The following is a 21,376-nucleotide window of genomic DNA, read 5'->3' as shown; positions in this document are numbered from 1 at the left end:
CAACACAGAGACTGCAGGTAGAAGAGTGTTAATCAATAGACCACGACTAGAGGGTTGAATCTGGTATTACTTGAGTGAAGTCATCCCATACATTTCCATGAAACCTGGCATTCTGACTCAAAGGGTGCTGAGAGAACTTAAGACATTTGGAAAAGGAAAGTAGCTAAAAATGAAAAGGCCTGTTGAAAAAAAACTTAGTCTACTTAGGTGTACAGCTAATTTTATTTTCTTTCCCCTAAGCATTTGTCCAGAAGCATAAGGCAGATTTTATTTTGTGAGTGAAGTGCAAGAGAGACTTTCAGACTGAATTTCAGAACTTCATCAAAGATGAAAGTGATGTCAAAATATGAGTAATTTTGAACAATCCTATTTGTTTCCACAGAAGACCAAAATGAAATACATTTATTGTTGGCTACTATTGTCTTTCTATTTATCTTAGGTATATCTACTATTAAAGGAAATTGCAACGATAGAGAAAGACAGCACTGGTCTCAGGAGAGACATGTAGTGTGGGTCTGGGACCCCAGAGAGAACAGCAACCTAGAACAGCTCAGGTACCTCTTTGCTAAGTAGGGATGCTCCATTGCACAACATTAACCTTTCATTCTTCCTTCACCTAGAGAGCATACATGCAAGTTGCTATGCACTCAATACAGTCAATATAAAATAACAAAATATAAATATTAAGTGTGCAAACAATTTATCTATATGTTGGCATTTCCATGCTAAATTCTCTGCAAACTCTGATTACTAATAACTGATTTATTGATTCCAGCAGTATACGTTACAAAGAAATGTGAGTCTGTTATTGGTCAATGTGGCAATTATTTGAAAAACATTAAATGTGTTTCTCATTGCAGTAGGACAAACTTATTACCAACAGAGGTCTACAGGTGAACAGATACAGAGCAAAAGTTGGTAGTCTGTCAAAGAAAGCATATATTTACTGGCTGAATAAAGATCACTTACTGCTTACATAATCAAACCCCCTTTTTTGGAAGAAATCGTGAAGCCATGGGAGTCTAAGTAGTTACAGCAGGAATAAAGGGCCTTTAATAAATGAAATTCAATCAAAACACAGAGCAATTATGTATATTCAGTAAGCATTTCAAAATTAAAGTGATAAATGTAACTTTTATTCAATATTATATCCTCTATATTTAATTAAAAGTTAAATGTGAACTTTAGAGTCTGAATGAATGAAAGAACTACGAAAATTGACTTTGAGAATTTGATAAATATGTGCTGTACAGGTACTTGTTAGTTCCGTAAATCTAATTATGGCAGAAGAGGAGATAGTCTGAATTTTTTGAGAACACATCTTCCCCTAATGAAGTGTCACCCTTTCCCTCTCTCCTTTCTCTTCTTACTTTCTACTCTGTCATATAGCAGGGAAATAATTTTAAAACTGAAAAATTTATAACTCAGAACAATATTCATGAAACACAACATTGCTGCATGAATGTGTGGTTAACCTTTGATATGCAGTCATAAAACAGAAAGCTGATATTATAGAAGATTAAGTTTGGGGCTGATTAAACTCAGTGACAAACATTCTCTAGGTCTTGAAGAATCAAGGTTTTGACTGGTGAATTCTGTATGGCATTTTAAGGCCACAATAGAGATTTATAAAGTCAGAAACCTTGGCTCTCTCTTAGCATAAATCCAGAATATTGGGCATGTAAGGTATAAATGAGCCCATTTGAAAATCCTTTCGTATAAAACCATTTCAGACTCAAAAGGACATTGCAGCTTCAAAATGACAGCACTGAACCATATATACCAAATGTCTCTTTTTCAGTTAAGAAATTCTCTAAAGGTAAAATTGCAACTCATTCTAAATGTAGTGTGGCATATGACAACAAGCCAAGGGAAATTGTAAATTCCAGTCTCTGAAAAGCAAAGATAAGATAAAGTTTACTTTAATAATCAGGCACTAGTGTGGCAGAAACACTGTTTATATTTTGAATCCACTTGGAATACCAGTGGACTCTGCAAAAATATTCCATATTTCCATTCAAGCCAGTGTAGCTGCAGATGTCCTTTTAGGTCTTCAGTCTTTCACCGTTAACACCAGCACCATGTGTTGGCAGTAAATATGATATCTTTTTCACGTGCCAAAGGAGAAAGATGTAAAAGCAGCTTGTTAATGCTAACCTTTCCCCACACCAACTGCTACACTCTTCTGGAAGGGTCGTAGTGGAACAATTTGCCTGCTCGTTCACCAGTTCATCAGTGGATGGTCTTTTGATTTCAAACATCCTCATTTGTTTTTAAGTCCTTGCAATAGCTTAAAAAAGTGAAAAAGTTGCATTTTTGGAATGTAATTGGGAATAAGAATAGAAGTTGCAGGACATTTACAAGGAAGGGGTTGGGGATCAGCAGTCTCAACCTTTTAGTTGCACAAAATTGATTGAGACCAGACATGACTGAAATAAAGTGCACTTTGCACAGGATTCATGTGTTTTAACACTGGTGCAGACAGAGAGAGGCCCAGTTAAGGATCACTTCCATCAGTAATGCCGAACAGCCACCAAAGAAAAGGAAGGGCTTAACGCTGAAAATAAAGATTATTTATTAGCAACTGCAGTGCAGGTAGTGACTTCTGGTGGAAAAGAAAAGCCTCAGTCTTATGCTAAAGAAAACTTCCATTTGTTCAAAAAGTAGGACTTGATTTTTTTTTTTTTGTTTGGTTAGGGGAAAATTAGACTCAATCTGCAAGGCTGGGAGAGACAAGGCTTCCTCAGCTCCCTGTTGTCAGGTTCAGAAGATAGCAAGGCTGAACTCGTTCCCAGGATACACATGCAGGTTTGTGGAGCACAAGTATAAAGCAGAGGTCTACAGGTCTGGCCACACATACCAACATAACAAATTCACTGACAAGTCACTTGAGCAAGATGATGTGAACGGCCTCATCCTGCTCCCCTCTCTGCTGAGCAGGATGGAGATCTGCTACTGGGAGTATGTAAATTTGCATGTGTTCAGAGTAGGTTACTCACAGCTGGGGTTTGATGCCCAGCTGCTGGCACCTGGACATACAAAGCCAAGCTCTAGCTGCTGGCACAATTGCTTTCACACATGGAGTGAACCTGGGCTCTCCTGGCTCCCAGCAACCACCCCACATCCCTGTGGTCTCACTCCTAGAGAACCACTCACCCCCAGGCTCCCAGATCACCACACTGATGTGGTGCCTTGCCTGGTTTGATCTTTCCTGGCACTCACACACTCAATTTACATACTTGCTCCAGCAGCTTGCACCATGGACATCTGTACCACTCCAGGTTCTGGAACTGCCACCCACCCACTGGGCTCTTGGCATTTGCTGCCACCACAGACAGACAGGGCCTCCAGCCTGTGGTCTGGCTGCAGTCACATCCCCCTACAGATACACGAGAGACCCTCATCCAGGAAAGGAGTAAAAAGGAATGTTAGAGGAACAACAGGACTTTTCAAAGCAGCACTTTTAAGTAAGCAGTTTTCATGCTTTCAAGCTGCTAACCACTAGTCTCCAGTACTCAGGTTTCAAAATGAAAACTCATGTACTCAGAATGAACACTCAAAATATCAAAACAAACTGGGCAGAACTGCAAGTCTAAGTTTAAGTAGTATTCTACTTGGAACATAGAAAATGTCAATATTTAGGATCTAGAATTTTCCCTGAATGTTCAGAATTTTGAGGAACAAAAACAATTCTGAGGAATTTAACTGCCATTTACAAAATTTTAAGCAGACTTTTCAACTAAATTTATTCCCAGAAGTCTATACTTGCTTTTATCCTATCAGTCTTCTATAAAAGAAATGTCTAGTGTGTTCACGTTCTCAGTTGGAGTGTGTTAGTGAGTTTGAGAACCAAGTCTGATGAAACAAATTCTGTATTTTATAAATAAGGAAATATTTTATTTTAAATTGCAAATTAAAACAAAAAATAGTATTTCTTGCATGAAACATATTGAGATGTCAATTTCCTTCTGAACCAACAACTGGAAACCAAGTGAGATATTCCAGAACATCTACATTTAGGATAGTGACCCAACTTTAGCTTATGTGTGGAAACCTCAAGTATTAGTGTATTCAGTATAAATCCAGCTTCTCAGGTGATGTTTGAATCAGTGCTATGTTGCCCCAGCTGCCCCATGATTGGTACTGGAATTATTTTGAAGCTGAGTACATATCTGCATAGACTTCTGGCAGGAAAGGACTGTAGTGCTGCTGTGCCCAAACCCAAGTAAAAAAAAATACAGCTCTTTTGAAGTCATCAGTTTGGAAACAGGAAAGGTACTGGGAGATAATGTTTTCTTTCGTCTTCTATATGACAATTGCAAGAAGGCAGGATTTAGAAGAGAAGAAACTGAGTAGTGTGAATCTTTCTTTCAAACCCTGCCTCATAGGAAATTTCCTTGCTTATTCTCTTGGGCCTATTCTCTTTTCTCCCTAAACACTCTATGATAATTCACCTCTTGTCTCCAAAATTAAAATGGTGTCTCCTTCCCTTATAATTTTGCTGTGAGTTTACAGCCTGTTAATGTTAAAGGGGTAAAGGTGGTAGTGTTTACAAAGAGGAAAATGCCTGCTAAAAAGTACAGTTGAACAGTGTGATATGTTTATGCCAATAAAGTAAAGATTATTATTAATGTTGGCCATGACTAGAGAAAATCTATTAAAATTAGTTGATTATTCATGAAAATATTTTTCTATTTTTATGTTCAGTTCTAATATTGAGGACCTCATTAAGACAAATATTTAAACTCAAAGGAAAATGCCAGACTGGTTGGATAAAATCCACTTTTGGTAAATCAGGATTTATTTTAATAGCTACACCCAAATAGATGATTTCCTTAATACACTCTTCTTCTTACATTTTATCATACCTAAATTGTTTATAATTCCTCTCCTATGGTTCCTTTCCTACATTTTATTTCTCTCCAATTGCAAATTGCAAAAGAGGAATTGTAAATACTAATTTTGCTTTTCTTCAACCATTAAGTACAAAACCTGTTGATAGGTTTAATAGGAATCCATGCTACTGATCTCAGTTTCATCTGTCAATTATTCAGTATTTCTGATAAAGGTTACACAGTCTTCCTGACACCAACAGTCATTTGAGTTTTATATCACCTCAGCTATTGTAATTTACATTTCTATATAGTTATTCTCATTAGCCACTCTGCCTTTGCCACTGCATTATAGAGTCCTCTTTATTGAAAACTGAGATGAAACATTCAATTTTTTGAGCCAGATCCATATTATCTTTAGGACAATACCCACTTTTAACACATTGCTACTCCACTTTTCTCCCTATTTACTAGAAAGCCTTTCTCATTTGTTATAATTGCCTTTGCAAGGTTTATTTCTGCCTGACTTTCAACAATTCTGAATTTATGAATAAGAATTGAGGTCCACCCTTTCAACAGTCTTTTCCACCTACTGAGATGTAGACCTGCCACTTATTTATCTACAGTAACTTTTCTGCTATAAACCTAGTTGACAATGACTCTTTTTACTCAGTAACCTTAATTTGCATCTTGTTTATTAACCTCTCAATACCACATACTCCCCATTATATCACAAACAGCAGAAACTTACGCATCACATTTAACAGAGGCCAACTAGAAAATAGCACAGGAGTCACACATACCTGGCTGTTGTGAACTGTGAACTTCTCTGTAGAATCAACATTATTTTCTACACGCACATGCTCTGCTGCAGCCTTTCTCTACTATCTCATTTTGGCTACATCTTGGATGTGGTCCATCACAGCTTAGTTTTGATTTGCAGAATAAAATTTCAGTAGAATCATAGAATTATTAAGTTTGGAAAAGTTCAACTTTTAACTAAAGAGTTCAATTTTAAACTAGTACTACCATGTTCACCACTAAATCGTGTTCTCAAGTGCTAATGCACATATTTTTAAACACTCCAGGGGACTGGGACTGTACCATTTCCCTAGGCAATATGTTCCAATTTAATCTAAATCTACCCTGGAAAAACTTGGGGACATTTCCTCTTGTCCTGTCATAGGTACATAACATATAAATGTACAAAATAAACTACACCATACTGGAAACAATTCATTCAGAATTTCTGAAACTGATAACACCAAAGAAGAATTTAACAAGATGTACCTCTTGTTCCTAGACACCTCTGGCTGCAAAAAAGAGTAGTCACTGGAGTTATATCTAGCATAGATTTAGAAAAAGAAGGCAGGCCAAGAGGATTCTAATTCTTTGCAGAGTTTAGGCCTGAGAGTGATGGGGACAACCTGTGGTCTAAGTACTTTCATTTCCAGATCAGATCAAGAGCAGTGCCCGGTAGCTGAGGTCTCATGCTGTTGTACAGCAGGAACAACTTCAATGCTCAGATCAGGCAGAGAAGCACAAAGCTTTGCAAAGGCTTCTGGCTGGCTGAAATCAAGGATGTAATAGTGAGGGGCAGTGGTGCAGCCTCCTTGAGGGAGACTGAGCTGAAAATGGGAGCATGAAACTGGAGCTCTCTGAAGTATAGTTCTTCCTTTGGACTGCTCTCTTCAGAACTGTAAAACTCTAAGGCAAAACCCCATGTCTGATACTTAAAAACTTCCCAGTTCTAGCCAATGGGTAGAACATACTCTTATACAGAAGCATGCTCTTATTTTCTGTACAAAAACATAAATGCACGTGTCAATGATGTTAATATTCTTTTATTCTATATAGATGGTAGGGTCTTTATAATGAAGTTATCCTAAGTAGATTATATATACTCTCTTTTCTCATGCCCTATACATTGAAGAAAAGGTATAAAGTCTTTGATGTTTTGCTGCTAAAAGGGACAAAAATGTCTCAATATAACTGCCATTTCCCTAGTATAAATGTCAGACAAATCCCCCTCTGTTTCTTTCTCTCCTTCATTTTCTAATAATAAACCGAGGAACTTTTTAAAAGAGCTGCATATTCATCATCACAAACGAAAATTCACTTTTTTTCTGTCTGTGGAAGCAGTAATTATAGGTTTGCACTTCTAATTGAAACATTGATGAACATGCCTCATATTGCAGAAAATATAAAATAATTGTTAGGCAGGCTATATGGTTTTCTGGGGGGAAAAAGCCTAACAAAAAATTGAAAGCATCGGCATGAATCCTGATAATGACTAATCCAATGGCTTATGTCCTTCTACCACTCTCAGGAGAAATTAAACTAGTGGGGGCAGGATTTTTTTTAGAAAATTATAAACTTCTGGTTCCTCCTCAAATAACAATTACCTGATGCCCAGAGATCAGATCTAACCACCGTATTTGTAGGGCAGTATTGCCACTCCTCAAGGAAAATCAAAGACGGTAGAAGCAAATGTTTTCCTATCTGGAATGATCTCCAAAGAACCAACCAAAAATATTTTAAAAAACCAGGAAAGCCATCTAGAGCAGATAAATAACTTCCTGGATCTGTTAGAAGGACAAATCCAAGTCTGCCACTTATGGTACAGAATGGAAAGAAAGTACTTTGATTCATGGTTGGTTGCTCCTTATGTCGTCTTCTTGTTCACTAATATATAATTTCTTTTTACTTGTGCCTCAGTCTGAGAGACTTGTTAGCAGCAAACTCGAAGATGACAACAAGAGAGGGATGGCAAAATAAATCAGCTCCCCTCTGGCTCTCTAGAAAGCAGCACTAGATGCACAATTCAATCAAACTGCTTTGCACAGCTTGAATATGGCAGTGGAGTCTCTTGGTCTCTGAAGTTACTAATACTGGGGGTCTGTCCACCTGTACAACATTATGAGACCATTAATACCTGATGCAAACTGTGCCAGTTTACATTACTAGAAATAAAACCTGTAGATTTGAATTTTGTTTAGTATAAAGAAAAAGCTAGAAAATTAGGAGCAGTATATAGCTTGTTAGTTTTTTGTTTGCATTCATCCAAATAGTTTGTGTTGTGGATTTCCATCTGTGTTGTCACAATGACATTTCAACCACTTAAAAATTGATTGAATTCGGGTCAGGAAGAGAAAATCTTTATTGTTCTGACTGTTGCAATTTCAAACTTTGCTGAAAAGAAATGCAATACTGAAAGACTAACAGCCAGAGGGAGTTCTGCTGTAAACTAATAAGAGTAAGATTAGAGAAAGCTCTTATTTGAGATATTCAGTTTATGATTATTGTTAGGGGAAAGAAAAAAGTTTAAAGCTAATTACAGAGCAAAAAAACCCAAACAAACCACAACTAAATTTTTATGGTAAGCCAAACTGAAAACATATGGAATTATAAGGGGAAAAGGTAGGCTAACCGAAAAAAGAACGGAGCAGGAAAATCCTCTCTTAATGATGATATGGGACTGAGAGACAAAATGCTAAGTGTGTTCTAGGGTGTTCCTATTAAAGCCTTCTGTCTTACTGAAGGAAAAACATTATAAAACTCCAGGTAGCACTTTAAACCACTTAGACTGAACCTCCTGTGCTCAGCTGCTTGGCATTTTGGAATTAGCAAATTAATGCCAATAGTTAGTACAGGAACAGGTGGGAAAACTAATGACTAATTTCTTCTCTCTTCCAACTCAACTGCCACCACTGTCTTTTAAAAATACAATTCTTATCACTGCCTGCTGTTTCCATTTCTTGTCAATCTCGTTGCTCTGACATGGGGCTGCAATAAACAAACAGCTGGACCCTTTATTCTACTGAGAGTGGAACAGCTTCATTCCTGCAGCAAGAGCCTTGTCTTGATGTGCTCACACTGCCTTTCTTGGAAGGGTCAAAAAATCTGAGCTATTCTAATGGGGACCAGCAGCACTTGTGCTGTGAATGGCACTGGTTCAGTTTGACTGGCAAACTAAATAAGCTCCATTAGAAAGGTACCTTTTTTATTATTTTTCAGGCATATGTGATAAAAACAAAGGGAGGCAGGAAAGATCCAAAAATTTCTATTCAGCAGCCTAGCAAGAAAGGTATTCATCTAAGTTGTTGATGAGTGGATACAAATGCCTCCTCTGAATCAGCTGAAACCAGAGTTGATTTAACTGTGCCTGCATCAAAAAACAACATTTTCAACTTTTTTCACCTCAGCTACTTCAATCTGTCTCTATTAAATACATTGCTAGCACTTGTTCTTTTTTCTGGATGAATGACCTTGTCAGTGACCAGAGAAGTTTGTACCAGGCAGATTTAGGCCTATAGCAACTTCTTCTTCTTTAGTTCTGACAAGCCCCAAGCTTTGCATAAGCAGTTGAGCTAAGAAAAATTATTAATGTGCTTAGAAGAAACATATGATCCTATATCTTCTTCCAGTGATGCAAGTAAGAAGCACTGATGAGGGTGCTACCAGTGCTGGCTAAGACAAGGAGTAAGGAGATTTGTTTTCACCATAGTTTAAAGGAGCACAGTTCGTGCCTTTTTTTTTTTTTTTTTTTTTTTTTTTATTAGATCTAAAGGAAGCCATTGAAAGAAATTAAAAAATATTTTAACTGCAGCATACAATTTTCATCAACATTCTCATACATTTGCAAACATTTTTACCTGCTACAAAACAGCCTCTCTGGTAACCTAACACCATCACAGTAAACCGTGTGTATTAAGCATTTGAAGTTGTACATGACAAAGTTTGATAGAATATAAATGTGAACTTTAGTACTAGCTAAAGTTAGAGTGAATAGAAATGCTGAAATGATAAGTGAAGTATAACAAAAAGTAATGGTTGATTGCTAATGAAAAAGTTTGTTTCCTCCATACATGAGTTCAGCTGTGTGCTCAGTTCATGCTGTCTTTGAAAGGGGTGAAGTCTTTACTTACTTAGGTCCTGTTGGAAAGCTGAGCTTATTAACTTCACAGCAACAAGCAGTAAGAATCCAGAGGGAGCTCATAAGCAATAATTAGAAAAAAGTTACAAAGGTTTCACTTCAGATACCAAATATTTGTGTATATTCCATTACTTTTGCTTTTAAATACCATGGAAACCAGATGAATTTTAAAGACACTTATAATGTTGGTTGGGTTGAGGATTTGAGCTGGGAGGGGGAAATAAATTGAATAGATGGGTCTGAAATAAGCATTTGTTTGAAAGTATCAGATTAATAAAAGGAATCTCTTTAACAGAAAAAAAAAAAAAAAAGAAAAGCATGAATTTGCAGGAGCAGAACTTTCTGAGGAACATTTAGGCAAGACAACTTAAATCTGCACAAGACAATGTCAAATTCATCCTCTCCCCTCAGTGACCACTGTGTCCACATATATAGATAATTTTCAGGGATGAAGTTCAGTAGGTGTGTATGAATTGGTGATTTGTTCTAACATACATTAGTGACATCACAGAATTCCTCACTAAAATCAAATAGAGTTTTGGCCTTTTGAAATTTAATACAAAGCACGATATTGCTATTGCATAAGGTCCAAGTTCTGAAAGTTTGTTTTTTATTGCCACTACATTTTGTCAAAATCCATTGAAAAATGTCAAGGTACAGTGGATTCCTCAGTTGACATTAACCAATGAAAATGAGATGTCTCACAGAGCAGAAAGATAACTTTTGCCTACTTACTTAGGATAGAAAAGAATTTCTTTTTTAACCAGTTGTTTAAAAATAAGATTTTTAGGGGAAAACAAAACATTGCAGAATTCTATGTGTATGAAACTTATCCATTAAATAATATATATCCATATAGAATAAAAATGAAAAAAAATTGAGCCCATTAATAGTAAGTATGCTGGACTTTTCCATTGTCTGTTAAAAGAGTATCAGCTTTTCTCTGACTGTAAAGCTGTCTCTCTAGAGATAGATAAGTCAGTCCATTGCATTATAATGGTGAATATCCTATTGCCACTAATTCTTTTAAAATTCCTGAATAATTGATCTTTTCTTCTATAAACCACAATTAAATCACAGATTTATGAAGTTAGCAGGAAAATTTCTTTTTGTTAGGTTACCTCAGAACTGGGAATTATGAAGTTCCTTGAAATTTCTCCTACTGTAAAACAGCCACTGACACAACAACTGACCATACAACTATATATCTTATAAAAATTACTGTTATTTTTGACTATCATTAGGTTTTTCTTGGAAGCTGAAGAATGTGAAAGAAAGGTAGGATTTGCTGTCTTGTATTAGAGAGCAGAGCTGTTAAAGCAGTTATTTTGCTTCTCAAGTTACATGATTTAATAAGCTTTACAGGAAAAGCCCCCTTAATATGCACAGAGAGAGTTATGTGCTAGTATTTATGTTGGTAGGTGAAGAAGTTCTGACCCATGCAATAATCAGATGGGAATTTAGAGCAGAGATAATTCTGTCATTGGATAGTCTTGCTATTGATTAAAAGATCATCTATTCTAAAAAATACAAGAAAGAGGTAAAACCATTGTAAATATAAACCAGTGTGAATTGCAGTTCAAGAACAGTAGGTTTTCTAGATGTGTTGTTTATTAGCTTTCCAAGCATTCTTTCTTCATTGTTTGCAGTATTCTATCAGACTTAACACATGATTTACAAACTAAAACTATCTTTAAATGCAAGAAAATAATATTTCCCAGACTATTTGTGCTCAAAGGTTTTGCAGTGCTGAGCCAGACTGAAATCTGCAGTGCCAATGTTTCTAACTACTCAGAAACTCTTAAGTAGAATACAAGCTGACTGCTGCCCTGGAGCATTGGATGGACTCAGCATGGGATGATTTTATGGTGTGAATTATAAGGAAATAGACACAAAAGGACAAAAATATTTACTTTGAATAAGATTTGTCTTTAGTCTTAGGGCCCTTCTGTTATCATGGTGACTGATAACAGTCTGAAACAAGTGACAAATTCTCAGCTCCAGGAACTTCTCAGCATATGTATGTGTGTGAGAATATATATATATAGAGGTATATATACACACACTCACATACACAAATATATATATATTTGTTTGCATGTAGCCAGATAAGGCCTGCAGAGACCTCTTTTTTCTTGAAGTCTCACCTCAATACTAATGGGGCTGACCAGGATTTCCTTAGCTGCTACATTTCCCATTAACCTAAAATTACAACTAAAGAAATGTTGTGGTTGCTACCAAAATACTGCTTTACAGTTGTGCAGATTCTGCTACACACAAATAAGAGCTAGGGAGAAGGAAGTGTGACTGGGATATGGGAGAAGAGCAGGACTAATAAAAATGCAGGCTTCTATCCTGTTTACCATAAACAAATGTTTTAAAGTAACTGTGCTGTATTTTTCAACATGTGGAGTTTTCATAAGAGCAGAAGAGACTCATTTTACATCCCTGTGACCTAGTTTTCCAGGAGGAAGGGCCTCATATCATTATGCATAACCCAGCAGTTTTGAAACCAGCTGTAGAAGAGAAACACAGAGTAATGAGGGGAAGAAGGACTACAGGGATTCAAGAGTTAGTACTCTGGTGAAAATGAAGCTAAATATGCCTGCAGGCAGCAGCAGCTCTAATGCTTCTGCAAGGTGAATTAAAATTCAAAGGCTAAGGATATACATTTCTGGTGGGGACTAAGCCCATTATCCTACATAAAATCTAACCCTGCATGCAATGCATGAGAAGATAGAAAGAAGACAAAGCATTGTGAAAAGTACATCTTCACCTCTTAGGTAATTTAATAACAAAAGGAAGAGAGCAAGCCAGCTAAACAGCAGTATCAAAGGGTAAAAAGAGCCAGGCCTCAGATTCATCAATATGATTTGCCAAATACCTTTTGACTTCTGAATGCTCCAGCTCCCCTTAAAATGTTTACACTTATGTCTCTTTAACAGAACAATCTATAATAGTGTCTCAGCTGCTTAGAAGAAAGTTTTATTTACCATCTGCTTGTAAGATGCAAGTCTTTTCTCTGACTTGTCTCTTTCTGCTGTTTCACTTTGATCCTCATGTAATGCTCCTGAGCGAGGATTAGGCATGTGACTGGGCAATACAAAACAGTTTTTCTTGGTAGGAACCTACTTTTCCAAAAAGAGCTAAGTCACCAAAGAAAATGCAAACCAAGAATGTTTTTAAACTTGAGTGAAGTTAACAACTGCTTGAAAAAAGCCTTAGGCAAAGCTGAGGTTTCTGTAATACAGTAATTAATTAATGTTTTGAATCTAAATCCTTGTTTTGAAATGATCAGTTTTGTACTTTAAGAGAAAGGAGGGAGTGAAAGTGGAGATCCAGGGTGAATCCATAAAACAGTCAGGAGATGTTTGAAAGCAGGCAATCTTGCCTTAGCTTCTACTTCCAACCAGGCAGTTCACTGCAGAAAAGCAGTTGATATACTCTGCCCAATGGCTGAGCACAATTACCTCATTTTAACACTGATAACAGGTCAGAGAGAGAAAGGCTAAATGCAGTAGTTTCAGATCATTCCTTCCTAACAGTGGTAAGGCCTGTATACTTAACCAGGAGAGATTTAAATTGTTTTTGTGTTAGTCATACTCTGGGGAGTTGCAGTGTCAAAATTATTTAATGACTTTGGATTAGCCACATCCTATTCTATCTGAGTTTACTGCTTGTCTCTAATGTCAAGGGCTGTGTGTGGAAACTGTACTGTATGAGAGGCCCAGTAGTAGACTATTTCATGCGATACATATTGCTTTTTCAGACTTTTTGGTATGAGACTCCTCATACTGGGACAAGAACAAACCTGACACATTCAGTAAACTGCATTCAGATGCTCTCTTAGGTTTGCTCAGCAGGGGCGGAGCTTAAAGCCATGTAGGCAGGGCCAGATTGCTGTCCTATACCATTATCTCATAGCTGGGAGCAATGATTTTGGAGGGAAGAACAAAGGAACCTATCCCCAGAGATGTAACATTGTATTCACCCTCTTGATCAGGAAAGATAACTGTGGACTCTCAGGACCAGCACTGCAGACTCTGTCCCTCCACTGCTGCCACCCAGCCCTCCCCATTCCCCCGAGATGTGGCTCTGAGATGCAAAAACTCCATCTGAGATGCAAAAAATCCATCCAAGATGCAGCTCCAGTATGCAGCTCCAGAAAAAACACAGTGTCAAACCAAGATGAGAAGAGCAAAGCCTGGGCTGAGCCTGAGCCCAGCCAAGCAGAGTGCCATGCATCGTGGGTGATCCAGCTCTCTGGGCTTCATCCATCATTGTTTGTCATTGTCTGGAGCTTGGGGACAGGAATTGCTGCCCACAGGAGCTCCCGTGATCTTGTGTTTGTCTCAGCAACCGTGCAGAACTAAATCAAAGTGGTGAACACCTTTTGTGTGAAAAGTGCCTTCTCTTTTTTGTTCTTTTGTTGTTAATATTTTTGCTGTTACTGTGAGTTTCTTATTCAATTGCTGTTGGCTTTCAGAAAATTGTTGTCTCAACCCATAGTCTCTGCCTTTGCACTCTCTCACCAGAGGGGGGTGGTGGGAAGGTGAGTGGCTTATTTGGAGTTTGAATCCCAGCTGGTGGTAAAACATCGCAGATGCTGCAAACAGGTACTGTATATTTAATTTAAATATATTATAGTGTTGTAAACTCTCTCTGCAGCCTTAAAATTCCAATTTTTCTCTCATTTTCTTTCTCAATTTGGTTCAATATCCAGGGGAACTCTTACCTTCTGAGTAAATTGCCACAGGTTGCCAGGTTTGTATGTAACATCTCAGATGATTCCAGAAAAATAAACACAGGTGGGGCTATAAAATGGCTTTATCTGCCTCTTCCCAAAACAGAAGTATGTTCTATTGATCACATGCCGTAAGTAGGCACCTTAGGACCAAGCAGTGGGTTCAGCAGAAAAATAGACAGAAAAGCAAAAGATCAAGAGTGTAGGATCTCAGCACATCACTGTGGATGTGCAGAGACACCAGGGGAGCCCCTGGGGGGCTCGGGAACCCTGGAATGCTGCCAAAAGGGTTTGGTGGTTGGATTTCGATCCATCAAAAGGAGAAGAACCTGTGAATGAGGAAATGAGAGCTTCTTGGGTGTGAATGGTACATTTATGGAAGGAAATATAAATTTTAGAAAAATAGGTACAGGGGGGTCATGAAGACAAGATGGAGGATTCAGGGCGTGGTCCTGTGTTCTTCTTTCTTCTTCATGTCTTCCATTTTGTGTGGTGATGTTGGCACTTGGGGATTGGTTCATGGTGAAGGTACACTTGTCTATAAGGGTGAATAGTATTGGGAAATAAAGGTAAATATGTCACACGTAATTTTTACTATAAAGGACACAGCCGCCCTGTGGGCAGGGGAGAATGCACTTGACTGTCCTGCTGAGCGGACCTCGGCTGGGCAGAGAGAAAACTTTGTAGATAAGAGATAATAAACAGAACTGAAGACTGAAAATCTAAGAGTCCAGACTCATCCTTCACAATCGCAGCCGCCCAGAACCACCTTTCCCCGTGTCGGGGCAGAGACACATAACAACGGACCCCGACACAAGAGGAGATCTATTAAAATGAGTAGTACCTGTTCTTCTGTTAAGATCACTGTTACTGATATGACAATCAAAAACCACCAACACATTGTCAGTGGTAGACAAGAGTTGGAAAAAAACTCATGCAATCTGTTACTCGTGGCATACTGTCCACTTTTTCTCCCTCTTGAGCTTAAATAAATATCAGCAGACATAAATTCTAGATATAATGAAAGATATTTTTAAGGCCTTGAAAATAAGCGTTTTGTAGAAAACTAGAAGTTTAAGGAAGTGTTTGTGTTGTTTTTCTTAAAAAGTGTAATTATCCATCAGAACAGTCACAGTTCCTATTTTTCATTCAGTTTTGCTTCTGGTGGGGGGAGGAGGTTCTTTTAACAGTCTGATATGTTATATAACGCGCTCTAGATGCCTCTAGAGTCCATTCCAGAGGCATCTATGATTATGGTTGTACAGTACTGATTATTTGATGCTCAGATGTGTGAACCATGCAGCCTGGCATCATTTCATCTTTTGTGACATGCATCAGTTGCCTCAGTGAAAGATGTTAGAGGAGAGATGGCAAATGAACTCCCTACTAGGGATGAGAGGAGGACAGGGATAGGTTGAGGTTGCCAAATATTTGGATTGTGGCAATATTGAGTCTATGGTATGGAAGTTTTGCTTATAATTCTTTCTTTTTCTTTCTGTCTTCTCTGTAATTGTGGGTGTTCTGACCATCTGTAGAAACATTCAGTTTATGAATTATTTCAGTTTTGTTTTTGACATTCATGTGAAATTGTGTTTTTCTACCTAATACTGAACTGAATGAAGACAGATGTCCTGCTATAAGTTTCTGTAAGATCGCTTTTATCAGCCATTCCCTGCTTGTCATGATATGCACACAGCTCAAAGGAAGTGCTCCAGGCCAGGTTAGCCAAATTTGCATATCATTTTTCCATGGGAATGTATTCATGGCTATTTTTGACTGCTAACACTGCTCCTGTATCTGCAAAGTCTTTATTTAACCTTAGTCATCAGTCTGCTTTGTGGGTGCAATAAGCAATTTCTGATTCCCTCTTGGAGATGCTGTGATGACTTTCCTGCAGAGGCTTGGCTGTAGCCTGCTGGAAGATCAGATGGGAAGTACAAGCAGACTCAGATGAAGGATGAGTTGACCCTGGGAAATCTGAATGTGGGTGTCACATGCTGGGCAGATGTTGGCAGCCTGGGCTCTAGAAGAATCCCAAAGCCAACAAAGCTAAGCTAAACCACTTGCTCTCCCCTGTCTAGATCCCTCAATAGATCAGTGGAGGAGACTTTTGTATCAATTTCCATCTGCTTTAGATTGCTCATTGCCAATCTAAAAAAAGCAATGATAATGGTAAACTCTTCCTTTTTTGTGCATTCAAAGAGAAAAAAATGAAAGTTTGCAATTTTCTGTACAGATAGTGTGTGATTGTCATAAAATCTTTATCTCATTGCTCCATTACTCTACATCAAAAGTTGCTGAGATTTATGGCCAGGGAGAATATTAAAGAATAGTTTTTGGCACAATCACTTACTTAAACAAGTTCAAGCTTTGAAAAATGAGGATTTTTAAATCATGAGGATTTTCTCTCTACTTTGTTTGAAACCAATATGAATATCTCCTTTTTAAATAATAAAATGTATAAAATATTTTTTCAGAAGTTATGTTAGGAAAAGAGCCATGCTAGAAAAGTATAGTTAGTTATGACAGAAAAAAGACTTTAAAAAGCTCATTCAATCCAAACACTATTTTCTGCTTTTCAAAACTAGTTATTTATTTTCAGGTTTACTGAGCCAGAAATAAAAAGAACAAAATATTATGACTCCATTTGGACAGAAAGTCTCATTATGGTGCTTGCTGAAACATTGGACTTGGATTCTACATAGTGTTTGCTACATATGCTAAAAAATTAAATTAAGTAGGAAAGGGTGATATTTTTTCCTTTTCTATCTCCTTCCAAGTTTAAATTACTTTAAAGCTGACTCAGAACTTAAATTACAGCAATAACAATACACAATAAAGATTTTATGAATATGGAAAAAATCAAAGGAGAAATGCTTTACATATCTCTGTTTAAAGTGAGACTGGAAAGTACAAATCAAATTAGGTGAATGTTTTTGAGGTGATCTAGTAAAAAAATCAGCCGCAAACAGAGGAAAATCCCCCAGAACGTTATAAATTGGGGACGGGGGTGGGGGGGGGAGGGGATGCATGATTTTAAATAGAGGATCAACTGAAAATATATTTCCTGAGTAATATAAAGCAAAACCCAAAACCAACCAGAAAAAAAAAAAAAAAAAAAAAAATTAAAAAAAAAAAAAAAAAACCAAACAAACAAAAAAACAAAAAAAAAAAACCAAAACAAAACCACAACTTTTCAGTCACCTTTGGAGCTTTAAGGAAACCCAATTTTGTAAAACAGAAGTGTTTGAGTGCCATCCAACAAGGAGATGTGACACAATACAGCCTGAGATAAAGCCCTTGAAAAAGGAATGTTACATCCTCTAAACAAAGAAGGAAGTACTGGATTAGTCTTGAGAGAATAGAAATATTTCCATATGAAAAACTGATTTCTGACAAGTAATATAAATGCATTACAAATTACAGGAGGTAGTTGGTCTGACAATGTATCAGACTGTTTTTGAAAGATAATCTTTAAAAGATCAAAACTGTCAATGTCCAGAATTCCTTTCCTTACCATAAGCAAAATTACATGGTTATGCATGGTGTTGGCAGATATGTCTGGTTTGCATGGCTAACAAAGCTATTCTTACAGCTGCCTGCCACTCATGTGAGCTCAGAAGGATCAAACTTCTCAGGTCATCAATACCGGCAAAGAATTGCTTTGCGCAGGGAGAATGCAATCTTGATGCCAATGAATGCAGGAGGTGATCCTCCCCCTCTATTCAGTCCCAGTGAGGCCATATCTGGAGTGCTGTATCTAATTCTGTGCTCCTCAAGATGAGAGATATGGATCTCCTGGAGCAAGGCCAGTTGAGGACAACAACGATGATTCAGAGACTGGAGAACATCACCCGCAAGGAAAGGTTGAGAGAGTCGGATCAGTTCAGTCTCAAGAAGTGATGAGTTTGAGGTGAACCCATCAATGTTTGTAAGTATCTAATGGGAAGATAGAGACTCTCTCTCTGCCAAGAGAATGGACCCAAGATCTTCTCATTGGTTCCAAGGAATAAGACAGGAAGCAATGGGCAGAAACTGACGCACAGGAAGATCTACCTGAATATGAGGAAGAATTTCTTTACTGTGTGGGTGACTGAGTACTGGGACAGGTTGCCAAGAGAGGGTGTGAAGTGTCTCTTACAGGAATTATTCAAGAAATGTCTGGATGTAATCCTGTGAAATGTGCTCTAGGATGACCCTGCTTGAGCAGGGAGGTTGGACCAGATGACCACTGCCATCCCTTCCAAGCTGACCCAGCCTGTGGGTAACTTTTCTATTTCTGTACTTGCCAGAAAATGAAGTTTTGTGAAAGCTTTTCAGAAACATTGAGGAAAACACGAATATGCTTAGACTTGCAACACTTGCATGTCCGAGTAGAAACAGTGACATTTCTTCTGTTTTAGACTTAAGACCATCAAGCAGAAATTTAAATACAGTTACCTTGTAACTTATCAGATCTGGCATATTTTTTCTGATATTAGAAGACCAAAACACAATACCTGGGACAATATTTTCAGTAACAACAACAACAAAAACAACAACAACAACAACAACAACAACAACAACAACAATAATAATAATAATAATAATAATAATAATAATAATAATAATAATAATAATAAAGATATTTTACTTTTGAAAGCAAGTTGAAAGAAGTCTATCAATTGCCTAGATAGGAAATCTCATAATTTTTCATAAACCAAAGAATTCTATAACTTGAAACCCAATTGAATGCTGTAAATTTTCTGATACTTGCCATTTGACATGGTATTCTTCTTAGCTTCACATGTCAAATGTTATTAAGAATGTTGTATGCCTCCTAAACCTTTCCTCACTTTCAAAAGGTGGGTGTCTTCATTTGATTAAATATTCTGTATGCAAAGTATGCACATGACTTTGACATGCTCACTGAGAAAAGGTGCTGTGTTAATGTGATATATAATATCGTTCTAAGCAATAGAAGTAGACTTCAGGGAATAATAAAAGAGACCCAGCTTCATTTAAATAATGATTGATGGCAGCACATCATGATACAACAACTAATTTCCTGACTGGTAAAAACAAATCAATGAGTAGTTTTAGATACTGTTCTTCATGAGAAGGTTTGTTCTTAGGCATGAAGTTCAGACAAGATTCCTGCTGATTTTACATACAGTTTCTGTGAAAGTCTCATAGCATTAGCCCTAACAAGAAAGAAGTTACTGAAGAAATTGATATCAAAAGGAATCCCACCCTCAGTGCTCATTAACTATTTTTATCTGGATAATTGATAGAGCTTCTGTAAATGACAAAATATACGCCTAATTCAAGGACTCCCCTGGAACTTCAGTGGCATTTAAGAAAAAAATGATGCTTTCCTCTTTTAGAGAATAGCAAATTTCTACAAGAACTTCATCTGTCCTTGAGTGCATCTGCCTGTGGAGGCAGAATAAATTTTTTTTTCCTTCTGGTATTAACTCTTTCTTCTTCTGATGTGCATGTTTGAATTCCTTCTCAAATTCTTGAGAAATTACCAGTTGTGCAGACTGATCTTACTTCCTCAGTCATGTAATTCATTTATGGGGCAAGAGGCTGGGTAGTACAATTTGCTTGGGATGGGTCAGGTAAGGCTGGCACAGGAATAGGATTAGAATTGACCTCAGGATTGTGGTTTAATGCCATACTAGACACTGAAGTCTCTAAATCTTGGCTAGAAGACCAATCTGAAAAGACAAATTTGTTGTTGTCCTATTATACATGGTTTCATTTGAGGGTTTTTAATATACTTATAGACTTTTTAAAAAAATATTACTGATTTATGGTAATTAATAGCATGCCTCTAGACAACAGAAACACTTGATTCCAGACTCTGAGAGAATTAATCCCATTTTATTTCTCTGCCAGACCAGGTTATTAGTAAGTCATTCTTTCAGCTGAGTAAGTGGAATTTGGCCTCAGTTTCCCCCAGAAGGTATCTGATGTAGAGCTGTTTGTGTTTCAGCCTTGAGAAATGAATCATAAAACTTCTTAATTAAGTTGGAAGTCTTAATCTCCAAGAAAACTCTAGGATCTGTTACTAGAAAAATTTCAAAAAAACAACTTGGATTAACTAAAGTTGAAAGTACTGTCTATGGCTTAAAAACTAATACAAAATGACTGTCTGATTAACTGGCAAAGCAGGTGCCTCAGGTGAGTAATGGAACAAACCACCTACCAGCTGACAAACAAAATGACTGTACTGTGTGGATAAATTGATATGTATACAGAGTTCTAATCCATGTCTGCTGGTTTAATTGACTAATGATAAAGTGTAACTCTAAATGTAAACAGAGCTGAGTTAAATCTAATCTGAGATACCAGCACTCAGGAAGCCAGTGCTTCAGCTGCTCTAAAAGTTTGTGCCAGGAAGAATACCACTCATGCAGTGAATATGCAGATTAGGAAAGGCTTGAAAGGCAATCAGATCACTGGTGGTAACAAGTTAAATGTCATCACCCCTACTAAATTTCAGCACAGATTGCCCCTGGCAAAAGGAAGAGAGAAATGTGGCCAAGAGTAAAAAGCAACAGGATCTTTAGCTAGGCTTCAGCAGAGTAATATTTCCATAGCTTAATGTTTACCTTGACAATGCAGTCACACTTCTTCAAAATAAATGTTTTGTAGGTAAATAAGAGATCTTTACCAGTAACAATGGAAATTTCATGTGCAACTTCAGAACAGCCTCTTTGTTTTAATGGGAACTCAGTCTTTCCATTCATTTATTAATATCTGCCTTTCATTTACATAAACAGGTGGAGTTGATGAATATGCAATGAGAGACTGAAGCTGCCCATTTCTCCTCAATATGGCTTCCTGCTGCCCCATCCACCTGCTTTGTATTTATTT

Source organism: Onychostruthus taczanowskii, unplaced genomic scaffold (assembly GCF_017590055.1).
Source record: "Onychostruthus taczanowskii isolate IOZ18803 unplaced genomic scaffold, ASM1759005v1 scaffold23, whole genome shotgun sequence".
In the NCBI taxonomy this organism is placed as follows: Eukaryota; Metazoa; Chordata; class Aves; order Passeriformes; family Passeridae; genus Onychostruthus; species Onychostruthus taczanowskii.
This window is presented reverse-complemented; position numbering follows the sequence as displayed.